This window comes from Pipistrellus kuhlii, unplaced genomic scaffold (genome assembly GCF_014108245.1).
Source record: "Pipistrellus kuhlii isolate mPipKuh1 unplaced genomic scaffold, mPipKuh1.p scaffold_m20_p_13, whole genome shotgun sequence".
In the NCBI taxonomy this organism is placed as follows: Eukaryota; Metazoa; Chordata; class Mammalia; order Chiroptera; family Vespertilionidae; genus Pipistrellus; species Pipistrellus kuhlii.
The window spans coordinates 48,630,771-48,652,483 of NW_023425438.1; the positions used below are offsets into that span (position 1 = coordinate 48,630,771).

At 53.4% G+C, this 21,713-nt stretch overlaps 2 pseudogenes; one reads left to right on the plus strand and one right to left on the minus strand.

Annotated features, from left to right (window-relative positions):
* Positions 1 to 101: 101 nt before the first annotated feature.
* LOC118717795 lies at positions 102 to 3,499 on the plus strand (annotated as a pseudogene).
* Positions 3,500 to 19,725: 16,226 nt separating this feature from the next.
* On the minus strand, positions 19,726 to 20,735 carry LOC118717651 (annotated as a pseudogene).
* Between the last annotated feature and the right edge of the window lie 978 nt (positions 20,736 to 21,713).

Sequence of the window (21,713 nt, forward strand, 5' to 3'; positions counted from 1 at the left end):
GACCATCAGCCACATCCAGGAATCACACTTATTCATTGTAAGAGAAGCAGACCACCTCTAGGTCTGATTTATAATAACAAGGTTCATGAAAGTGAGCTATAATGGCTGCAGTGCTAATAGACCAAGAAGCAGATTGTTACCACAACAAAAATCAGGAATGTGTACAGCCAGCCCTTCCTCCCTTTAGATAGACTCGCTTTACCTGTGACACCACCAAATGCCCAGGGGGGTTACTAGGGATCACAAAATCTGAAAATGGGAGTTACTTTTCCAGGTTCTTTGTCCTCAGGCCCTTTCTGCATTTCCTACCCCAGGAGGAAATTCTAAGAGTTGATTTTTGTAGATTCAGATACTGAACATATTACAGCACCTTCCCAGAAAAGCAGGACCTAGGCTCTTTCCTGATAAAATGCTACCGTCTACCCATGATAAGAATCTGGTGTTGAAAGGACCAGGAATACCTGGTCCCTGCCTGGGCTAGTGCAAAGTCAACCCAGGAAGAAGGAAAGGCCTTGGGCTCCAAACCTGAAATGCAGATGTGCAAAATGACTGAGCGCTCAGAGCACATGGCCTGTTGCCCCTTATTTATCTTCAGATGTTCCAATGGGTCCCTTGTTTATCCACAGAAAATGCCACCAGTGAGCTGTGTCAAAAGTCCGTCTGTCATTTCAAAGGCAGAGACACTCACTCTAAGTCTCCAAATATCCCAGCTGGCACCACCACCAAGGGACAGTGACATCAGAACAAGGCAGGCCAGGGCTGAGTACCACACAGAGCAGTTCCTACCAAAGTAATGATCATGGTGTGTGTGTGTGTCTAATGTTCTTTCTTCTTGTTAATCCTCACCTGAGGATATTTTTCCCATTGATTCTTAGAGCAGGTGGAGGGAGGAGAAGAGAGAGAAACATCAATGTGAGAGAAATCAATTGGTTGCCTCCTGCATCCGCCCAGACCAGGCCAGGGATGGAGCCTTCAGCCAAGGTATTTGCCCTTGACTGGAAGCAAACCCACAACCCTTCAGTCCAAGGGCCAAACCTCTAACCACTGTGCAACTGGGTAGGGTAAATATTTTTATTTCAGAGAGAAAGGGAGAGGGAGAGATAGGAACATCAATGATGAAAGAGAATCATTTATCAGCTGCCTCCTTCATGCCCCCTACTGGGGATTGAGCCCACAACCCAGGCATGTGCCCTTGGCAAGGATTGAACCTGGGACCCTTCAGCCTGAAGGCCAACGCTCTATCCACTGAGCCAAATCAACTAGGGTACAATCACATTTTTAAAGCACAAATATAACTTCTCATATGTATTGATGTACCAAGTTCAAGGACACCTGGGCTATAGCATTTACTGTCTTCCTAATGACCTGGAGTGAGGTCCTCTACAGCCAATCATGTATTATTATATGCACAGAAATACTTTAAAAAAATAATAATTCTTTACTGTTGAAAATGTTACATATGTCCCCTTAACCCCCTTTGACCGCCCCTAGCCTGCCCCCTGGCCCCAGGCCCTCACTGCCTCTTATATGTATGACCTTATCTGTGTTTATGGACCATGTATATATGCATACAAGGTCCTTGATTGATAACCTCCCACCCACCCACCTTCCCCCACCTTCCCTCTTAGATTCTGCTCTCTGTTCCATGCTTCCTTGTCTCTGGATCCACTTCATTCATCAGTTTATTTTGTTATTTAGATTCCACATATGAGTGAGATTGTGTGACTTATTTCCCTTAGCATGATATTCTCTAGGTCCCTCCAGCTATCTTAAAGGTTGAGAGATTCCTTTTTTACTGCTGCATAATATTCCATGGTATAAATGTACCACAGCTTTTTATCCACTCATCTATTAATGGGCACTTGGGCTTTTTCCAGATCTTAGCTATTGTAAATTATACTTCTATAAACATAGGGGTGCATATGTTCTTTCTGATTGGTGTTTCTAATTGGGTATATTCCTGGAAGTGGGATCACTGGGTCAAATGGCAGTTCCATATTTAATTTTTTGAGGAAACTCCATACTGTTTTCCATAATGGCTATACTAATCTGCATTCCCACCAGCAACCTCACCAACACTTGTCATTTGTTGATTTATTGATAGTAGCCATTCTACAGGTGTAAGGTGAAACCTCATTGTCATTTTAATTTGCATCCCTCTGATCAGTGACTTTGAGCATTTTTTCATATGTCTCTTGGCCATCTATCCACTTTAGAGAAGTGTCTATCTAGATTCTTTGCCCTTTAATTGGATTGTTTGTCTTCTGTTAAGTTGTATGAGTTCTTCATATATTTGGGTATTAACCCTTTATCAAATGTATCGTTGCCAATTATGTTCTCCCATACAGTGGGCTTCCTTTTCATTTTGTTGATGGTTTCTTTTGCTGTGCAGAAGCTTTTTGTTTTTATAAAGTCTCATTTTTTATTTTCTCCCTAGATTCCTCTGCCCTAGGAAATGTATCTGTAAACATATTGCTGAGAGATGTCTGTGATTTTGCTGCCTATGGTTTCTTCTAGGATTTTTATGGTTTCATGACTTAAATTTAGAAATACTGTTTTTAAAAGAAATTGCCCCCTGCTGCACTGGGCCACCACTTCTTGTGCGGTCCCCTGCTCCTGGAGTCCATCTGCCCTCCGAGTGACCCAAAGCACCGCCTGGCTTTCCCGGAATCCAGACACAGGGGCCCTTTCACTGTGATGAGGGCCTGGCACCCCCTTGCTATATCTCCTGCTGAAATACCAGGATACAAAGATTGTGCCAACCCAGGACCCAAAAACAGCTTCTTGTGATATCCTGGTAGACATGATTGGTGAGTATGACCCTCAGACTCCATATGGCCATCACCAGAGGTCATTCACAGAGACCATGAGCTCCCCGTCCCCTGGGAAGCCGTGGCCGACCCAGCTGAGCGGTGTGGACTCCTCTACCTTCATCAGCACAGATGGTGGGCCCAGATGCTGAGTAGCAGTAAAGAACACAGTAGGGTGGGCCCCTTCTCTGACAAGATGAAGGAGAACTTTGTGGAGGAGGTGGATGCCCTGGGAGAAGGGACAGCCTCGATGTGCGCTGACCACTAAGCTGTGCCAGGGTTGCCGGCTTAATCCCACTGGAACCAGCCCAACCAACACACTGAGGCCAGGCTCAAGTGGGCAGTGCATCTGGTTCAAGAGGAGTTTCTGCAGAGACTAATCTACCAGCACAGCTGGCGGCCAGCACAGGTCTGGGTGGAAGAGGCCTCAGCCCAGAGATTCCAGGTGAACCCAACAGAACTGGCAAAAGGTGGCTGTCCCTGTAGGAGCATCTGTCACCTGGAATCTGGGCTGTCACCCCTGGTGACCATCGCCTTTGCTATCTACAGTGACCAGGCTGGACAGTGGCAGGTACTGTGTGCCCAAGGAGCTCCATCTGGTCCATGTTTGGTCTCTGTCCAGAAGACCCCTGCCAGAGCCGTCTGACGTCTTCCGGACGAGACCCAAAACCATGTCAGTGCTGTTCTAGCTGCATCTTTGTCCATGCCAGTGGCTTCACTGGTGGCCACCACACCCAACAAGGTGCCATCTTGGCCCAGCATCTATGCCTCCCACATATCCCCTCATCCAATAAAATTTCTTTCATTTGAAAAAAGAAAGAAATGAGTTGTCTTCCACATGAGGTATATGCAGAAATAAAATTGCATGATGCAGCTCAGGGGACTTGTTACATTTCCTGGCTACGAGGCCAGTGGGACACCTCGGATAAGCAGTGCTTTCTCCCGGAAAGAAGTGTTCTCAGCTCCAAATCTGTCCCATTTGGGAGATGTCAATATGGTGCTTCTTCTTTCATCCATACTTGTCCTGTTGCCTGAAAAATAGCTCAAGTGGAAGACAACCCATGGTGCCGGCCCAGGTCCAGCTCTGCTGGTCCTCAGGAGGCAAGAAAACTGGTCACGGAATCTTTCCTCCCAAGCTCACACCGTGACTCTCAATCAGGGGTGGGAAAGGTGCCAAATGCCCTTCTCTGGGCTGGGATGGAGATGAGGGGCAGAGAGGCCAAGCCATACACCCCCAGAGAAGCCACAGCTACCGCTGGGAGTGTGCGCAGCCCTCTGCTGGTTGGGATAGGGAAGTAGCTCCACAAACAACTGGACCACCAGCTAAAGAGAACTTGTGAGAGGGACACTAACAGCCCCAGGATGCCTGGGGAGCCAGGGAGCCAGCCTGCCATGACAGCGGGGATCTCAGCTCAGGGGCTCAGGAAGCACAATGGACGAGGGGGTGGAAGCAGGACCTCCATTCTCGTGGTTCTGCCACCTCTCCCAGAGCAGGGTGTGTTTGTCAGACGGTCCAGCAGAAAGGGGGCTGTAGGGGGGCCAGGCACCGACAGTCAGCTGGGCCCGGCTGAGCAGAACTGTGGATCTGCTCTGGCCTGAGAGCCTTGGTTCTTGGCCCATCGGGCCCAATGCCCAATTAAAAGTATTTTAATTTCCTCTTTTCTATCCTAAATTGAAATTCATAGATAATACAATTATCATCTTTATAATTTAAAAAAATAAATACATCTCACTGTAACATAGAAGAAATAAAAAGAAAAGTAACATAATAAAATAGTATGTTTCTATGTAAATACTCAGGAATGACTACACTGGAAGACAAGCTCCCACAATTCTCCAAAATGCCCCCAAGGCTGACAGCCCTCCCCTGGGAACGCTCTTTCTAGCCACTGTGGCCCCAAGTGGCGGAGCTCAGCCACAGCCAGGTGGCTCCTCCCAGCTCTGCTGTGCAAGAAGCCACCTGCTGCTCCCAGCCACTCACCCTCTGGGGCAGGAAAGGAGTCAGGAGGTGGGGTCCACGTGGGCCAATTCTTGCTCTGTGACCACATCATGGGACATCTGCAGGGACAGATGGAGAAGGTCCATCAGTAAGGCCTTCCGAGGTCCTCAGTAATCATGACCCCACGCCAGCCTTGCCCACAGCTGCAGCTCCCAGCCCAGCGAAGCGGCAGACGAAACTGGCAGGGAAGGGGTGGTCCAGAGAAGGAGGGCCCGGCAGATGGAGGCAGCGTGTTATAAGAGCCAGTTTCTTTCAATGTTTCATCTACTCCCTCAGTTGCCTTTTGTTTTTCTTAAATATTTTTATTGATTTCAGAGAGGAAGGGAGAGGAAGAGGAAGATAGGAACATCAATGATGAGAGAGAATCATTGATCGGCTGTCTCCTGCACGCCCCGCAACCCTGGCATGTGCCTGGCTTGGAATCGAACTGTGCGTGACCTCCTGGCTCATAGGTCAATGCTCAACCACTGAGCCACACTGGCCAGGAATCAGGTGCCTTTCTTCTCCTGTCTGGTCTTTACTTCAGCAGCATTGTCTGGCAGAACAGATAATTATGCCCAACCCTGGGTTTGCCCTCGGGAATTCTGCAGCCCTGCTCGTCTGAAAGCCCAGTGACCGCTCAGTCCCCAGCATGTGGCAGTGTGATGGGGGGGACAGAGCACTGGGCCCACTCCTGGCATTAGTCTCCAGCAGGTGACTGAGTTCCGCAGGTCCTCTGCACTCCCTTTGTGCCGGTGGTAAGCGAGGGTCAGGGGACCAATTTGCAGGGTCATGCTGAGCACTGAGCAAAATAAAGCACCGAGCGCAGTGCAGGAAGCACAGGAGAGACTCAGACACACCTTTCTCAACCATGTGGGCAGCTGAGAGAAGCAAGGAAAGCAGGCGGGAACCCCGGAGATGGGACTTCATGCCCAGGCCCCAACCTCAGACTCCGCACCTTGAAGATGGGAGCAAGGACACTAGGCTGGGAAAACTGCCTGTGCCCTGAATCCCCTTGGTGGCTAGTCAGTAAGCCACTGGGGATGGTTTTCTGCCTCCTTTTCCCAGGACCCATTACCCCTTGACTGCCTGACCCAAACTGATCAGAGCTGCCTGTCACTCACAGAAGGACCAACCCAGCAAGCAGGTGCTTCTCAAGGTGCAGTAATGGTGGAACTGGAGGACAGGGCCACGCTCCACAAATCCCCCACAGCAGAGCACACCGCTGTCACCGGGAACCTGGGCCAGCAGAGGGCGCTGCCTGACAAAGACAGGGAAACTCCCAGAGGTTGGAAGAATCAGAGGACTGGGCTCAGGGACCTGGGACAGGAAGCTGCGATGCCCATCCCCCCACCTCCGCTCCACTGGGCCGTCGGCTCCTCACTGGGCACCAGAATCTCCCTCTGGGTGGAGCTGATGGCTTGCAGCCCATGATGCTCCCATCCTTGTGACTGGTGCACAAGCGGCCATGTGGCCCAGGAGGAGGGGAGGAGGCAGACTTCCAGGCTCCCAGCACAACTTCCCTGGCCCCATTGGGGGTGAGGGGCACCTAGAAGGGACACTGGGTTGGGCCTGTGCACGTGTGTGAGATGTAGGTGCCCCGAGTCTGTGCTAGGTTGCTTGGAGGAAGGGCTCAGAGGTCACAGTGTGGGTGGCCCCTAGGGGATGAGAAGGGTCCCAAGGTCCAGTTCACTGGGGAAGCCCAGCATGGAGGAGATCTCGACCCCTTCACAACCTTGGCAGGACCTTGCTGCCAGGCCTGTACTGAGCCACCACCCTCATCCTCTCTGCTCCCCGTGGGTCCACAGTCTCCCCCTGGTACAGCTCTGCCAGGTCTAGTCTCCTCAGCTCCTCCCTCTGCTCTGAAAATGGATGGGGGGCAGCGGGATGAGTGACAGCCCTGGCCCCCTTCATCGGCCCGGGGCCCAGCGGAGCCATGTGGTAAGAGCAGAGAGGTCACCAGGGCCCAGGCAGCCATTGTGTGCATTGTGTCCTCACATCAGTTACTGCCCAGAGCAGCAGGGACAGCAGAAGCCCTGCGGACAAGTGCGGTCAGGTCACATCAGTGACTCAAACCCCAGCTATCTGACCCCAGGGACACTTCAGGTCATTCCCCATGGGGAGTGTGCCTTCTACTCACTATGCATCCTCAGAGCAGGTAGGGAGGTGGGGGTCAGGTGAGGAAGCCCCAGGCCACAGAAACACACCCGGCTCTGGAGTCAGGAGACAGGAGTTTGAGTCCCAGTTCTGACCTTTCTGGCTGTGTGACTTTGGGCAGGATGCTTAACCTCTCTGGGTCTCTGTTCCCTCCTATATAAAATAGACTTGCTCTCGTAAACTGGAGGGGGGTGTTATCATCGTCACGGCTAACCCTCACAGGAAAGGGGAAGGGGACAATGTGACAGCCTCTGGCCCACCCTTCTCTCCAGCCCAGTGCCAGCTCCTGCGACAGCTCAGGAACCACCAGGAAAGTCCACCAGCCCAGCCATTTCTAAAGCGTGAGAATGTTCCCAAAGATGTGGTCCCCGACATACAGGATGTCCTTCCTCCGCCCCGAAGCAGCTTGCACACACACATCAGATGGGCCTGCCATCATGGAGGACAGGCTTCCTCCCAGCCTCTCCCCGTCCCGGTAGCAGGCTGGGGACATGGGCTCCCAGTTGATGTGCCCACACATGTGGGGAGCCGGCAGGCCCATGGCATTCTCAGCCCCAGGGCGTCTTATGTGCCACCAGCTCAGCCAGGTTCAGTGACCCTGAGAGAGGCGGTGAAGGATTGGAAAAGACAGACAGAGAATAAAAGCGGGGTCTAGGTGGGACACTGCTCCTGGAAGGAGACAGCACCATGGACTACAAGCCATGTCTTTATTTTGTAGCCAGGAGCCACGAGGCAAAGTAAGGGTGTGGTCAAGATGTTTACAACATTCTCGTGAGTTTCAATCCCACTCTATTACATGCACCTCATCAAGCCTGCATCACTCAGGCACGCGGGTCCACGTGCATGGACCATAGGCTCAAGCTCACAACTACAGCCGTTGGCTATAATTGTGCTGGGAGGACTCTGCCCTCCAAGCTGGGACTTGCACGTGGCCATGAGAGAACTGTGCCCTCTCCTTAGTCAGAGGCTTGAACCTGTCCACTGTAGCCGCTCTCCACACGCACAGAGCTGGCCCAAGTCCCAAAGGGGGTAGAGGGCACCCTGGTCTGGGAGGGCAGAGCTGGGACAGCAAGGATGGCCATGGCGTGGGAGGAAGGGCGGCAGAGGGCCTGAGAGAGCCCCCGCTTTCCCCCCAGCCTGGTCCACAGATCACGGTGGAAGGGGCCTCAGCTCCTGTGGTACCATGTTGATCTGTCTCCCTCTTTCCACGAGGCAGCGGTGCTTCTGTGTGTCCATCACAAGCAGGTCAAAGTAGGACCTGAGGGCCTGGCTGAGGCTCGGCCTGCGGGGCGGGCAGGGGTACATGAAGTACCCTCAGTCAGGAAAACCTGCCCCGGCTCACAGGTTCTCAGCCAGGTGGCTGCTCCCGCCCATCCTGATGCAATCCTCCCCACACTTGGTTCTTCTTCGAGGGGAGGGCTGGGCCTGAGAGCGGCCCCTTGCACCCTGTGCTCCCAAACCTTGGCGCAGCCTCCTCAGCCAGGCATGAGGCATGCACCTCACCAGCGCCAAACAGGGACAGAGTGAAGGCCAGAGCGCCTGGCTGGGCTGGGCTGGGCCGGGGCCACTGCTGGCCTCTGCCCTTACCCACTGGCGACCACAGGAGCAAAACAATGAAGAAATCATCACCCATTCCACTGAGACCTGAAGAGGCCAAGAATCAGACCCCAAAATGCCAACCAGATGGTGGGGGTAGCAGGGTCCTGGCTCCTCCCCTCCCGCTCACTGTTTCCTACGGAGACTCAGTTTCCCCAGAGCTGGGAAGGAAGCGAGGGCCCCACCGCTCCTGCACTCATGCTGGTGTAGTTGTAGCTGCTGGTGGCCAAGAGCACTTCCAGCCGCCTTCCTGCCCAGCAAGACAGGGATCTGTTCCCGGAGGAAACACAGAGCAACTTCCAGGGTCGGTGCCTCCCAGGGCTGCCTGCGGCCCCTCAGGTCTCAGCCTCCAGCCGGGACCCAGGGCCGGAGGAAGTGGAGAGCAGGGCCAGGTTAGGCTCTGTTCACAGGGGAGGAGGAGGCCTGGGAGAGGAGGAGGGGACCGGGACAGGCCTGATTCTGACCCTGGTCTTTGGCCCCTCATCCTCCTCCGTGTTCTTCCAGGTCCCCCAGCATCTTCTCCTTGAGACAGATGGCAGGAGAGACACACCTGTGCATGTGCACATGTGTGCGTGTGTGTGTGTGTGTGTGTGTGTGTGTGTGTGTGTGTGCGCGCGCGCGCACGCACTGGTGTCCAAGACAGGGAAGCCCAGACCGCAGTGCCAGCGGAAGCAGTGGAAACTGAGGGGCTGTGGCCCTGGGGGCTGGCCCACGAGAGTGAGGGCGACGCTGAGAGTCCTGGAGGCCCGGGCTCCTCACCGAGAGGCAGACGCTGTCCGCTGTGTCAGCCACACCTGCAGGAGGCTTCGGAAGGACTGGAGAGGCTCCTGTGCTGACAGCCAGGGTCACAGCTGGGCAAGCCGAGGGGTCGGAGGGTGTCACCCTGTGCTGAGGTCACTCCGGGGGCACCAGTTACAAGGTTGGGGGCTTTGGGGTGAAGGTCATCCTGCTGAGCTCCTGGAGCCCCTCGGACCCCTCAGCGAGGCCTGTGCCTTAGGGGTGTCCCCACTTCAGGGCCCCATGCCTCCCCATGTCTGCCTCCCCCTTCCTGGGGGAGCGGGGGAGTGCTGGACCCACTGGGAGCTCGCAGTGGCCGGGAAGGGACTCCCGGTGGTGGTGTGATTCTGTGCTTTCTGCTCATCTCGGGGGCACCTTTTCGAAAGTGCTCTTTCCCATATTGCATTTTCCTCTGAATCAGAGGCAGAAGGAGGACTGCCTGGTTATGGGAAGTCCGTGCCCCTCCCACTGGGAGTGGGCGTGGCAGGTGTGCAGAAATGTAACTGACTGTCCCTGTAGCTGCATTTGGGGGTCAGCGAAGTCACTCAGTCACTTCTGTGTTTCTCAGGTGACTTCTCCAGGTCCGCTCCTAGCCATCTCCCGAAGCTGACTGGGCAGTGCAGGGTCTATGCCCAGCCAAACTGGCACTTGGTGGCTGGTGGCTGCCCATCACTCCTTGGCAGGTCTTGGTGTGACCTTGGCAGGTCTTGGTGTGCACCAGGAAGGCGGCACCTCCTCATGGTGCTGTGTGCTGGCGTCTCTGCTGCCACCCCAGGATGTGGCTGCTTGTCCAGACCTGAGCCCCTCGGCGACTCCAGGTCTAGCCAGGAGGTCCTCATGCTGTCACAGGCCCTCTTGGCCCTTTACCCTGTGCCCTCCCCTGGCATACTTGGGGGCATGCTGCGTTCCAGAGCCCCTTCTGGAAGAGGCATGCTGTCCTAGTAACAGTAGGTGCATCCTTGCACTGCTAACCCTGTGTGCCTCCTCACAACCCCATGAGGTGGGCCTGCTGTTTTTGTTTTCCTGAATTTCCAGATGACAAAACGGAGGCACCAGAGAGTTAAGCATGCCGCCCACTGTTACAAAGCCAGTAAGTGGCAGAGGGGACTGAGCCCAGAGGCCTGGTGCCAAATCTGTACTCTCAACACTGGATGAAACTGTCTGGTCAAGGACCCGGGACTCCTCAGTGTCATAAAAGACAGAGAAAGACTGAGGACTTTCCCTAGCCAGGTTGGCTTAGTGGATAAAGCATTGGCCTGCAGACTGAAGGGCCCAGGGATTCTGGTCAAGGGCCGAGATTTCGGGCTTGATCCCCAGTAGGGGTCATGCAGGCAGCAGCTAATGATTCTCTCTCATCATTGATGTTTCTATTTCTCTTTCCTTTTTCCTTCTTCTCTGAAATCAATAATATATATATATATATATATATATATATATATATATATATATATATATTTTAGAGGCCCAGTGCATGAAATTCATGCACAGGATGGGGGTGAAGGTGTTCTCTCCAATCTGGGACCCCTCAGGGGATGTCCAACTGCCGGTTTAGTCCCAGTCCCCCATCCTAAACTGGCAGTCAGACATCCCTCTCACCATCCAGGACTGCTAGCTCCCAACCGCTCATCTGCCTGCCTGCCTGCCTGATTGCTCCTAACCGTTTCTGCCTGCCAGCCTGATCACCCCCTAACCACTCCCCTTCCAGCCTGATCGACATGAGCCACATGCATCACTGGCCAGCCCAGTCGCCCCCAACTGCCCTCCCCTGCAAACCTGGTTGCCCCCAACCACCCTCCTCCCCTGCAGGCCTGGTCCCCACCCCCCAAATGCCCTCCCCTGCTGGCCATCTTGTGACCACATGGGGGTGGTCATCTTGTGATGGTCAATTTGCATATTACCTCTTTATTATGTAGGATATTTTTTAAAAGACTGAGGATGTATTCAGATTAAAGGATGCTGAAGAGGGGGCCAACGGGATCAAGATCTGCATTTGGGCACTGACTCAGGGAGGAGAATGTGATGCTGAGGATGTTAATAGGTCATAAGACTGGACTAGGGATGGGATAGTGGATTCAAGTGCTGTCTCTGTGGAGACCTGTGAAATTGCCCCTGTGTTCGGTGATGTCAGAAAAGCCCTGTTCTTGGAAAGACTCAAGTATTTAGGGCAAAGGTCGTGATGTGTGCAACTTAACTCCAGGCAAGGTCTGTGCATGTGCTTAGTGAGCCATGCGTCACTGGCCGGGATACATGATAAACATGTGGAGTGAAGTGCTAAGTAACAAGACGTAAATCTGGCCACGGGTGTAAGAACACATGTCCTTTGTACCTACTATGTTTTATTTTCATGACTTCTCATAAACTTGAGATTATGTCTAAGTTTTCCATAGAGGGTGTGTCTCCCGGGCCCCAGGGGACAGTACTGGAGCTGGCTCTCTGCCCACCTGATCCTGAGCCCCCCTCAGCTTCTCTCCCCCCACCCCTCCCCGCCCCTGCCCCAGCATCGTCCCTGAGGCTGTGGTGACAAAGGAGAAGGTTTCCTCCTGACTCTACACCTCGACTGTGTCAGTTCAGAGAGTCCAGGCCAGCACGTGAGGCCTTGTTCCTGTCACCCCCACACTCCCCTCCACCTGCAGGAGGCACTATTCCACAGCCCCTTACAACTCCAGCCACAGGCCTGGGGCGGAGGGGCTGTCCATCCCCTGGGCTTGGAGAAGCCCTCTGAGGCCACCAGAAACTAGGGCTTCCTCACACACAGGGCAGCTGGCACAGGCGGATTGGGGGGGGACGGGGGGCGGGGGGGCTGGTAGAGCAATGCTCCATGAAGGCTTTGAAAAGAGTGGAGTCTTTGATGTAGGATTTTTATTCGTTTAGAGGTGAAGGAATTTTGTGTAGCAGCAACGAGCTCAGTGCTGAGGACAGCAAGGAAATGGCCACAGAGGGCAGCAGAGGCTGGGAGCCGGCTCAGGGCAATGGCCCTCAGAGCCCAGCCTGGGTCACCTGCCTCATTAGGCATCACCTCATGCCAATGGCATGTCCTGGGTGTGGATGGGCAGGGCCTGAGGACAGAGGCTGGGCTCCACTCACTGGGAGGGCCCGGCCTGAGGCAGGGCCATCGGGCACCTCGGGTCAAGGACAGTGCTGCCCCTCCATGGGTGGGGGCAGAGAAGAGATGGGTTAGGGGTGAGAGGCAAGAAATGTATCTCCTTCCATCAAAAGAATGGAAGTTGCTGGAGTTTGTGGTGTGTGTGTGTGTGTGTGTGGGTGTGGGTGTGTGTGTGTGTGAGTGTGAGAGGGTATGAGTGCAGTTAGAGGTGTGTGTGTGTGTGTGTGTGTGTGAGAGAGAGGGTATGAGTGCAGTTAGAGGTGTGTGTGTGTGTGTGTGTGTGTGTGTGTGAGTGTGAGAGGGTATGAGTGCAGTTAGAGGTGTGTGTGTGTGTGTGTGTGTGTGTGAGAGGGTATGAGTTCAGTTAGAGGTGTGTGTGTGTGTGTGTGTGTGTGTGTGAGTGTGAGAGGGTATGAGTGCAGTTAGAGGTGTGTGTGTGTGTGTGTGTGTGTGTGAGTGTGAGAGGGTATGAGTGCAGTTAGAGGTGTGTGTGTGTGTGTGTGTGTGTGTGTGTGAGAGGGTATGAGTTCAGTTAGAGGTGTGTGTGTGTGTGTGTGTGTGTGTGAGTGTGAGAGGGTATGAGTGCAGTTAGAGGTGTGTGTGTGTGTGTGTGTGTGTGTGTGAGTGTGAGAGGGTATGAGTGCAGTTAGAGGTGTGTGTGTGTGTGTGTGTGTGTGTGAGAGAGGGTATGAGTTCAGTTAGAGGTGTGTGTGTGTGTGTGTGTGTGAGTGTGAGAGGGTATGAGTTCAGTTAGACCTGTGTGTGTGGGTGTGTGTGTGTGTGTGTGTGAGTGTGAGAGGATATGAGTGCAGTTAGAGGTGTGTGTGTGTGTGTGTGTGTGTGTGTGAGAGGGTATGAGTGCAGTTAGAGGTGTGTGTGTGTGTGTGTGTGTGAGAGAGGGTATGAGTGCAGTTAGAGGTGTGTGTGTGTGTGTGTGTGTGTGTGTGTGTGAGAGGGTATGAGTGCAGTTAGAGGTGTGTGTGTGTGTGTGTGTGTGTGTGTGTGTGTGTGAGAGGGTATGAGTGCAGTTAGAGGTGTGTGTGTGTGTGTGTGTGTGTGTGAGAGGGTATGAGTGCAGTTAGAGGTGTGTGTGTGTGTGTGTGTGTGTGAGTGTGAGAGGATATGAGTGCAGTTAGAGGTGTGTGTGTGTGTGTGTGTGTGAGTGTGAGAGGGTATGAGTGCAGTTAGAGGTGTGTGTGTGTGTGTGTGTGTGTGAGTGTGAGAGGGTATGAGTGCAGTTAGAGGTGTGTGTGTGTGTGTGTGTGTGTGTGTGTGTGTGAGAGGCTATGAGTGCAGTTAGAGGTGTGTGTGTGTGTGTGTGTGTGTGTGTGAGAGGGTATGAGTTCAGTTAGAGGTGTGTGTGTGTGTGTGTGTGTGTGTGTGTGAGAGGGTATGAGTGCAGTTAGAGGTGTGTGTGTGTGTGTGTGTGTGTGTGTGAGAGGGTATGAGTGCAGTTAGAGGTGTGTGTGTGTGTGTGTGTGTGCTGGTTTTGGCCTGACCCCTGAGCTCAGACTGGAGCATCAGGGAGCCTGCAGCTCCTGCCGCCCACACAGCCCGGCCTGCCCATCCCTCGGGACCCAGGCTGGGGACAGGGGTGCCAGGGGCCAAGCTTCCCCAGTGACAACATACAAAGCTTGGGGGGTTGCGGTGGGGGGGAGATCCTCTTTCAGGTAATTTGGCCCCTGAGGGTGAGACTTCATTTATCCCTAAACTGGAAAGCCTGGGCTCCCTACAGTGCTGCCGCGGTGGGCACGGGTCTGGGAAGGCCCTGAGGATGGCAAGGGGGGTGGGCAAGCAGCCTGGGGCAGCCTGCCCTGCGCTGAGGGCTGTGTCCAGGCATGTGGGAAGGCAGTCCAGGTAAGCACAGGAGGAGCTGAGGAGCCGAAGGCAGGCCTTGGCAGGAAGGAAGCCCTGGGGCCAGCTCCCAGGCCTGGGGGGGGGGGGGGGGAGCAGCACCTCCCCCCACAGAGACCACGGAGTCCCTCCCTGCAGCCCGAGTCAGGGATGCTCACCAAGTCAGGCTGCTGCTCACCGGGGTCTGGGCGAGCTGAGGACAGGCCAGAGCACAGTCCTGAGCAGCAGGAGGCCTCGGGAGAGTCAGAAACGGTGCCTATTCCGGTCGCCTCGGGCACATCGTACATAAATCAACCTCATCAGACCCCACCGGTTCCTTAGGCATCACCTCATGCCACGCTGCGCTGGGCTCAGTGAGGAAGACGTGTTACCTGCCCTGAAGTCAAGTCAGTCGCAGTCCAAGGAGGCGGTGAGAAAGGAAACCCAAGCCCCCGAGAGCCCAGGGGATCCGGGGAACTTGCTGGAGGAGGAAGCCGAGCGGGTGAGTCGGAAGCAGGCAGGCCGAGGGCAGCCTGTGAGCGTGGGGGGCCTCGGGCATGTGAGGGGAGGGCCTGTTGGTAGCCGGGACGTCCTCGTGGAGGTGATGGCCACAGGCGATGCTGTGAGAATGGCCTCGCCCCGTCTGTTTGGGAGGTCAGTCTCCCTGGCCCGGGGGAGGAGGACACGCGGGAGGGAGGGGTGGCTGGGCCGTGGAGGCCTGTTTGGAGCTGGTGTAGTGACTCTGGCAAAGGACGAGCTTGGAAGAATATGCACGTCGCTCACAGACTGCCCGGTGATGGGGGAGGGCGGAAGCGTGAGGGACGGAGGCCCCTGTCCGCACGGAGGCCTGGACCCCCAGGAGCAGAGCAGGAAGACGGGGTGACTTGAGACAGATGGTGAGACGGAGGAGGCGGGGAGATGTCAGAGAAACGGGCCTCAGGCCAGGGCGGGAGGGGAGGCCTGAGTCGTTGGCATGAGTTTGGATGAGAAGGTGAAACAGAGCTCAAGGCTCAGTACTAGACTTGAGTTCAGTTTTTTAATTGTTCAGAGTTTTTTTTAATATATCTTTATTGATTTTTTTTTTAAGAGAAAGAGAGGAAGAGGGAGGAGAGAACAGAATGTAGATCAGCTGCCTCCTGCAGACCCCCTACTGGGGATGGATCCTGCGACCCAGGCATGTGTCCTGCCTGGGAGTCGAGGCACAGGACGATGTCCATCCAGCTGGGACACACAGGCCAGGGCTCACGTTCGATTCTTTTTTCTTTTTTTAATATATTTTATTGATTTTCTACAGAGAGGAAGGGAGAGGGACAGAGAGTTAGAAACGATGAGAGAGAAACATCGACCAGCTGCCTCCTGCACACCCCCCACTGGGGATGTGCCCACAACCAAGGTACATGCCCTTGACTGGAATCGAACCTGGGACCCTTCAGTCTGAAGTCTGACTCTCTATCCACTGAGCCAAACCAGGTTTCTGCTCAAGTTCAATTCTTGATCCTGGACAGGAACATGCCGGTCGTGAAAACACATGTGGCTTCACCCAGAGCCCAGGCAGCTGGGGGGGTGGCAGGGCAGGCGTGCAGGGCAGGAGGAGGTCAGTCCCCGAGCTTGAGTGAGGAGTCCCACAGGAATTCCAGCTCCTTCTAGAATGTTCCATCCCAGATCCGGGCCTTCGGGAGCAGAATTTAGAAGCAGGACAACAGGAGAGTTGAGTTTCACCAAAAACAGGCCTTTGCAGGGACAAGGCTGTGCTTGCCTCCGTCCCACTGCAGAGAAAACCCGGCCACACTCCGGAACCCTGACACCACCCTGATGGCAGCCCCGCCCTGGGCCCTGGCCACTGCGCAGACCGGGGCCTAGCTCAGGGTTCCCGTGGCTCCTCACCCAGAGGAGTGGGGCTCCCCAGGGCTTTCTCCAGGGACACATGGATGGACGAACACATCAGGCCTGAGCCCCGGGAGACGCCACTCAGAGGCCACAGCTGTGCAGCCTTCAAACCCCCTTCAGGAGCCTGAGTTCCAGGGTCAGGACCTTCCACCTGCTCCGGATCCCCACCTCCCAGACCCACCAACGAGCTCACAAGCGCCCCATCCCTGCTCTGACCTCAGTGTGCACATGGCCTCCCCCCCTCCCCGCCAGGGCTGGTTTAACTGTAGCTCCTGACTCAGCAGGTGTGGGTGGGGCCAGGATTCTGCGTTCCTGCTGCGCTGAATCACCTGTGTGGGGCCGACCTTTGAGGACAGGGTGGAGCACCAGTTTGCGTGTTCGAATCGGCCGGGGAGGGACACCGCCTCCGACAGGTGAGCGCCAGCCAGGCAGGGACAGGAGGGAGGGCCGTTCAAGCCCAGGAGGGCCATGACCTGCGAGTGACAGCCCAGAGCCTGGGCCGGGCCCTCCCTCCCAAGAGTCACGAGCAACTGTCCTGAGTGGGGCCCGGGAATGGGGGTTCTCATGTACAACCACGTTTCAGGACCTCCGTTTTAAAAAGACATTGGGCAAATCCTGCCGACGCTAGAACCTGTGGGCACTCTAGAGGCCGGACGCCTCTCAGGCCTGGGAATCTCGCCCCCTCGCAGGAACATCTGCGAGTTCTGAGTGAGGACCGTGTCCTCAGTTCTCTCTCTCACTGGAGTCTCACTTCAGCCTGGGATGTAGGTGTCACTCTTCTGTCATCCTCGCCTCTCCCGGACAGATGAGGACAGGGAAGACTTGCTCTAGAAACCTCACTCACTCCCTGGGCCTTTCCTCTCTCTGCTGCCCCTCCTCTCACGTCCCCGCCCCCCACAAACAGCGCACCTCAGCGGGGGTGGGGGGCGGACCGCTAGGCCTGGTCATGGAAGCCGTGAGGCATGAGGTGGCAGTGCCCTCGGGGACACACACATTCCTCAGCCGGCAGGCTGGGCTAAATGCAGGCAGGGGCACGGCACCTGCAGGCCGGGCCCCTCCCAGCAGCGCCTCCCGTGCCGCAGCACAAGCTGAGCCCTGTGGGAGATTCTAGGTCGGCAGGGAGTGACCTAATTAAACACGGGGCTTATTCTTAGACGAGGAGCCCAATTAAGTCCCCGGGCAGCCGCAGCGCAAAGGCACAGCCCTAGAAGTGACCGAAATAATTCCTATTTTGAAGCAGCGGTTATTTACTTCTGATTATAAAAGTAGTACATGTTCATCATAGAACATGTGGAAATATAGAAAAAAGTGCTGCCCAGAGATAACCACTATTTTTGCTTCTTTCTTCTCACTCTTTTATAGGTATTTACAGGTTGGAGAGTGGGAGGAAATGCTTCGTCACATAATGTATCAACAGCACATGCCACTCTTGTTATCTACATTAGGATTGTCATCCAGATAGAGTTCCGAATCCTGTGCATCTCACGCACGACTAAAACATTTTCCCCATCACGTTAAACATTCAGCTACTGTGTAGGTATCCATCATCTAGAATAATGTGCACACACTGATGGGGCATTTACATTGCTTCCAGTTTTTCAAAGAACTCCACAATAACTTCCTGTATATCTCTGATTATTTTCTTGGGCTAGAGTTTCAGAGGTAAAAATTATCAGTTCTCTTGTTATCCATTGCCAAATGGCTCCCCAAATATTCAAAGCAATTGGCACTGCCACTAGCAAGTATGGGATGTCGTAGTGCCTGTGACATGTCTTGATCCTGAAATAATAACCAGAACTTTTTTTTATCAGTTGGTGGTAGATCCAGAGGCCACGGTTCATAGGCACTGATGCCGCAGAGCCACCTGGGACTTTGTGCCTGAGCAAGTCAGCTTCTATTAGGTTAGGCTGCTGTAACAAACATCCCTGGAATTTTAGAGCTTACAACAAGCAAGTTTCGTTTCTCATCCACGTTACTCAGAAGATGCGGATCAACTGTGCCTTTATTCCGAAGGTCTTCTTGTTCTGGAACCCAGGCTGGAGGCACAGCCCCCGTCTCCATGCTCATGGTCAAGGACCAAGAGACAGAGCAGAGCTCACCTGTCTGTTCAGAAAAAGCAAAAGAAAAGCCTTATGTGGAATATGCTACCAATTGTTTTGAAAAGGCAGAGAATCCTTAAACATACACATACTACTGTACATATAGTGTATGCTCACATGTGCCTAAAAATATTTCAAAAAAACTTGATAAGCAGCTGGTGACGGTGGCTTTTAGGAAAGTGAATTATGGGACTGATGGTGGGGGAGAGGCTTGTTTTTCACTATATTCTCCTTTTTACAGATTGTTTTTTTTCCCTTTGTGTTTATATTGCCTTTTCCAAACAAAAAATAATGATTTTTTAAATTAAATTTTTTAAGAACGACCCTTTCCCAGTCCTTTCTCACTCAGGCCACAGCGTCTTCCTCCACTGCTCCCTCCCGGGGACAAGCCTGGTTCCCACACAGAGAGCCTTAGAAAGCAGGCTTTCCAGAAACCCAGAAGAACAAATAGCAACAGTTTCAAAGCAAAAAGGAAAAAAGTTCATCCTCCAGCCATGCTTTGTAGCTAAGCGCCTTGGAGTGAGCTGGGATCCAAAGGCAGGGCGGGTTCTCCTGCGTGAGTCAGGAGTGGGCTCCTGAGAGGGAGGAGGGGAACCAGGGAGAAGAGGAGGAGATACTGTGAAAGCAGCCATAAGAGCCAAGGACACTGGTGGCCCCCGAAACAGGGCCCTTGGACACATGTTATGTACTGACTGGACACATGTTAATAACTGACAAGATTTGTATGAAAGAAACTGCAGTTTTCTTTCGTACAATGGGCTGCCTCCCTGCCCCCAGCTTCCAGGGCCCCTCCTCTGCACCCTCACATCCCCATGTTTGCTCCCTGCCCCCTGCAAGCTGTGTGAGCAGGTCCCTGAGGAACCTGAAGGGCTAGCTTCACCGTCTGGATGAGAGGAACAGGGACGGCACCCGTGGGAACAGGAGCTAAAGTCACAGATGCCATAAGAGCGCAGTCACCAGGAAGGGGTGGGTCCTGGGAGCTCTTCAATTTCTAGATGCAGTACCCACAGCCAATAAGGAGGGAATATGCTAATTGACTGCCCCACCCTCAAAGATGGCAGGGCCCACAGCTACAAAGTGGCAGCGCCCAGTCCCCTCAGCCCTGCCAGGGCAGCAGGCGTGTAGCAAGATAGGGCCTGCCCCAGGCAGGCCCAGCAGCTCTGCGCGCCTGCTTCCGGAGTCCCCCAGTCCTCTCAGTCCCCAGCCTCCCAGAGCTGGCCCGAGGCACAGGCAAGCCTGGGATGGTGGCTGTCCAGCCACCCAGGGCTGCCTGAGGCTGAGGTAACCAGAGCCAGCCGAGGCTTGCACTGCCAGCAGTGGCAGCAGCAGAGGTGTGATGGGGTGTCACCTTCCCTTGATCGCCAGGTCATCTCCCGCCCCTGAGGGCTCCCAGACTATGAGAGGGGGCAGGCTGGGCTGAGGGACCCCCACTCCAGTACATGAATTTTCATGCACCAGGCCTCTAATGAATACATAAGATTATTCTTTAAATGTCACCAGTCATAATAGCAATGAACTCCTCTTCATTTATTTCTCCATCACCATCTTTATCAAATTCTTCTATCATAGCCTGAAGTTCTTCATGACTCATGTTTTCACCCAATTCTCTGGCAACTTGTCGCAAATTCCTCAGGCTTATTTTACCTGAATCATCATCACCAAATAGTTTAAATGCCTTCAGTATTTCCTCATGTGGATATCTTTCCAATATCCAGACTCTCACAACTTTGTTAAAATCTTCAAAGGTGATTTTCCCTGTGGCTTCTCTGTCTTAATCTTTAAGAATCTTCAGCACCTCAGCTTTTTTTACATCAGACCCCAAGGCTTTCATTGCCACCTTTAATTCATGATAAACTGTTGCTTCATCTTTATCCGTCTCGATTAGTTCAAAAGCATCTTTAATTTCTTGTTTCTCTTCTGTTTTCCCCTCTTTGTTTTGTTTACAAGGTCACTTCTCAGAGCTGAACTCATTTTCTCTTCGGACAGAGACGTTCCTCTCAAGAACGACTTTAACCCCCACTCAGGGGAGCACCGCTACCTGGTCATTCTTAATTTCTGGAAAAGGGGCCCTGCTTTTTCATTTTGCTCTGAGCCCCACAAACTATGCAGGTGGTCCTGGCTGTGAACAGGTGAGAGTTGGAGGAAAAGCAGGATATGTGCCCAGCCTTAAACCATCTCCTAAACACTTGACAGTTAAAAGGGGGGAATAGTAACTTTGCCTGTAGACATCAGGTAAACACCAAATTAGCCAAGTGGCCAGTGTCAATAACATGTGATGGGCTGAGAAAGCAAATCATTTCTGCGTTATCCTCCCCAGAATGATAACACAGACATGCTCCCATTGAGGGACATTCCATAAAATACCAGACTATGACTGTTAAACATTGTCAAGGTCATGAGGACAAGAAAAGACTAAGAAACTGTCACCAATGGAAAAAGATAAGGCAAACTAAATGCAAAATGGGATCCCCAATTTGATCCTGGGACAGAAAAAAAAAAAAAAAAAAAAAAAAAAAAAAAAAAAAAAAAAGAGGATTGGCTGAGAAAACCAGGGCAATGCGAATATAATCCACAGGTTTGTTAACAATACTCAGTCAATATCAGCTTTCTGGTTTTGTTATGAAAGGTGTTAGCGCAAGGGGAAATCTGAAATTATTTCAAAATTTTTTAAAACTTGAAAGCAATGAAGTGGCCAAAGGCCTGCCCAGTTTTATTGGGGCTACTGTCCATGGCTCTCCATCTGTGAGAAAGACACACTGCAGCGGTGGGAAACACAAGAAGAATGTGAAAGGCTGCTATCAGAAATGGATGTCTGCCTACATTTTCCCTCCTCTTCTTCTGCCCCCACAGGCATGCCTCCCAAACTCTAAGGGTCCCCATGTGCAACCAGCGGAGCAATGAGCAATGGTAGTCAAAGGGCTGACCCCCTGAACCTGTCCCTAAGGCCCCCTTTCCTCTGGCTCTCCAGGGAGCTGACCGCAGCCCCTTCTGGGCTCACTTCTTCCCTCTAACGTTTCTAGAGAACCAGAGCAGCCCACTCAGTCTCTCTCCTGTCGCTTCTTCTGTCCCAGGCCCTTCCGTATGTCACTGTCCCAGCTTTAATTAACGTGCTCTCAACGTCACCTGGACTCGTGTTGTGAAATCTTTCCTGCATGAAGTCAAGAATCCATGCACTACTGGCTGGCCCAAGGCAGACCTACTCCACCCCAGGCCGGTCCCTTTTCCAGGAACATTCTCTGGTGGCCCAGATAGGACCTTGTTTCCTGAGCCTGCAGAGCCCCGCTGGCTCCCTTCTCCTACGTCCTTCATTGGGAACCCCACCTCTAGCAACTGGCGCTGTTTCTCCAGCAGCATCGCCGGAACATATGGTGCTGAGACTCGGGGCACCTGACCACCCTTCTCAGACACAGAAAGCCAGTTTCTCATTGTGGTTTTATCAGCCCAGACTTAGACAGGGATGTCATGTGTAGAGA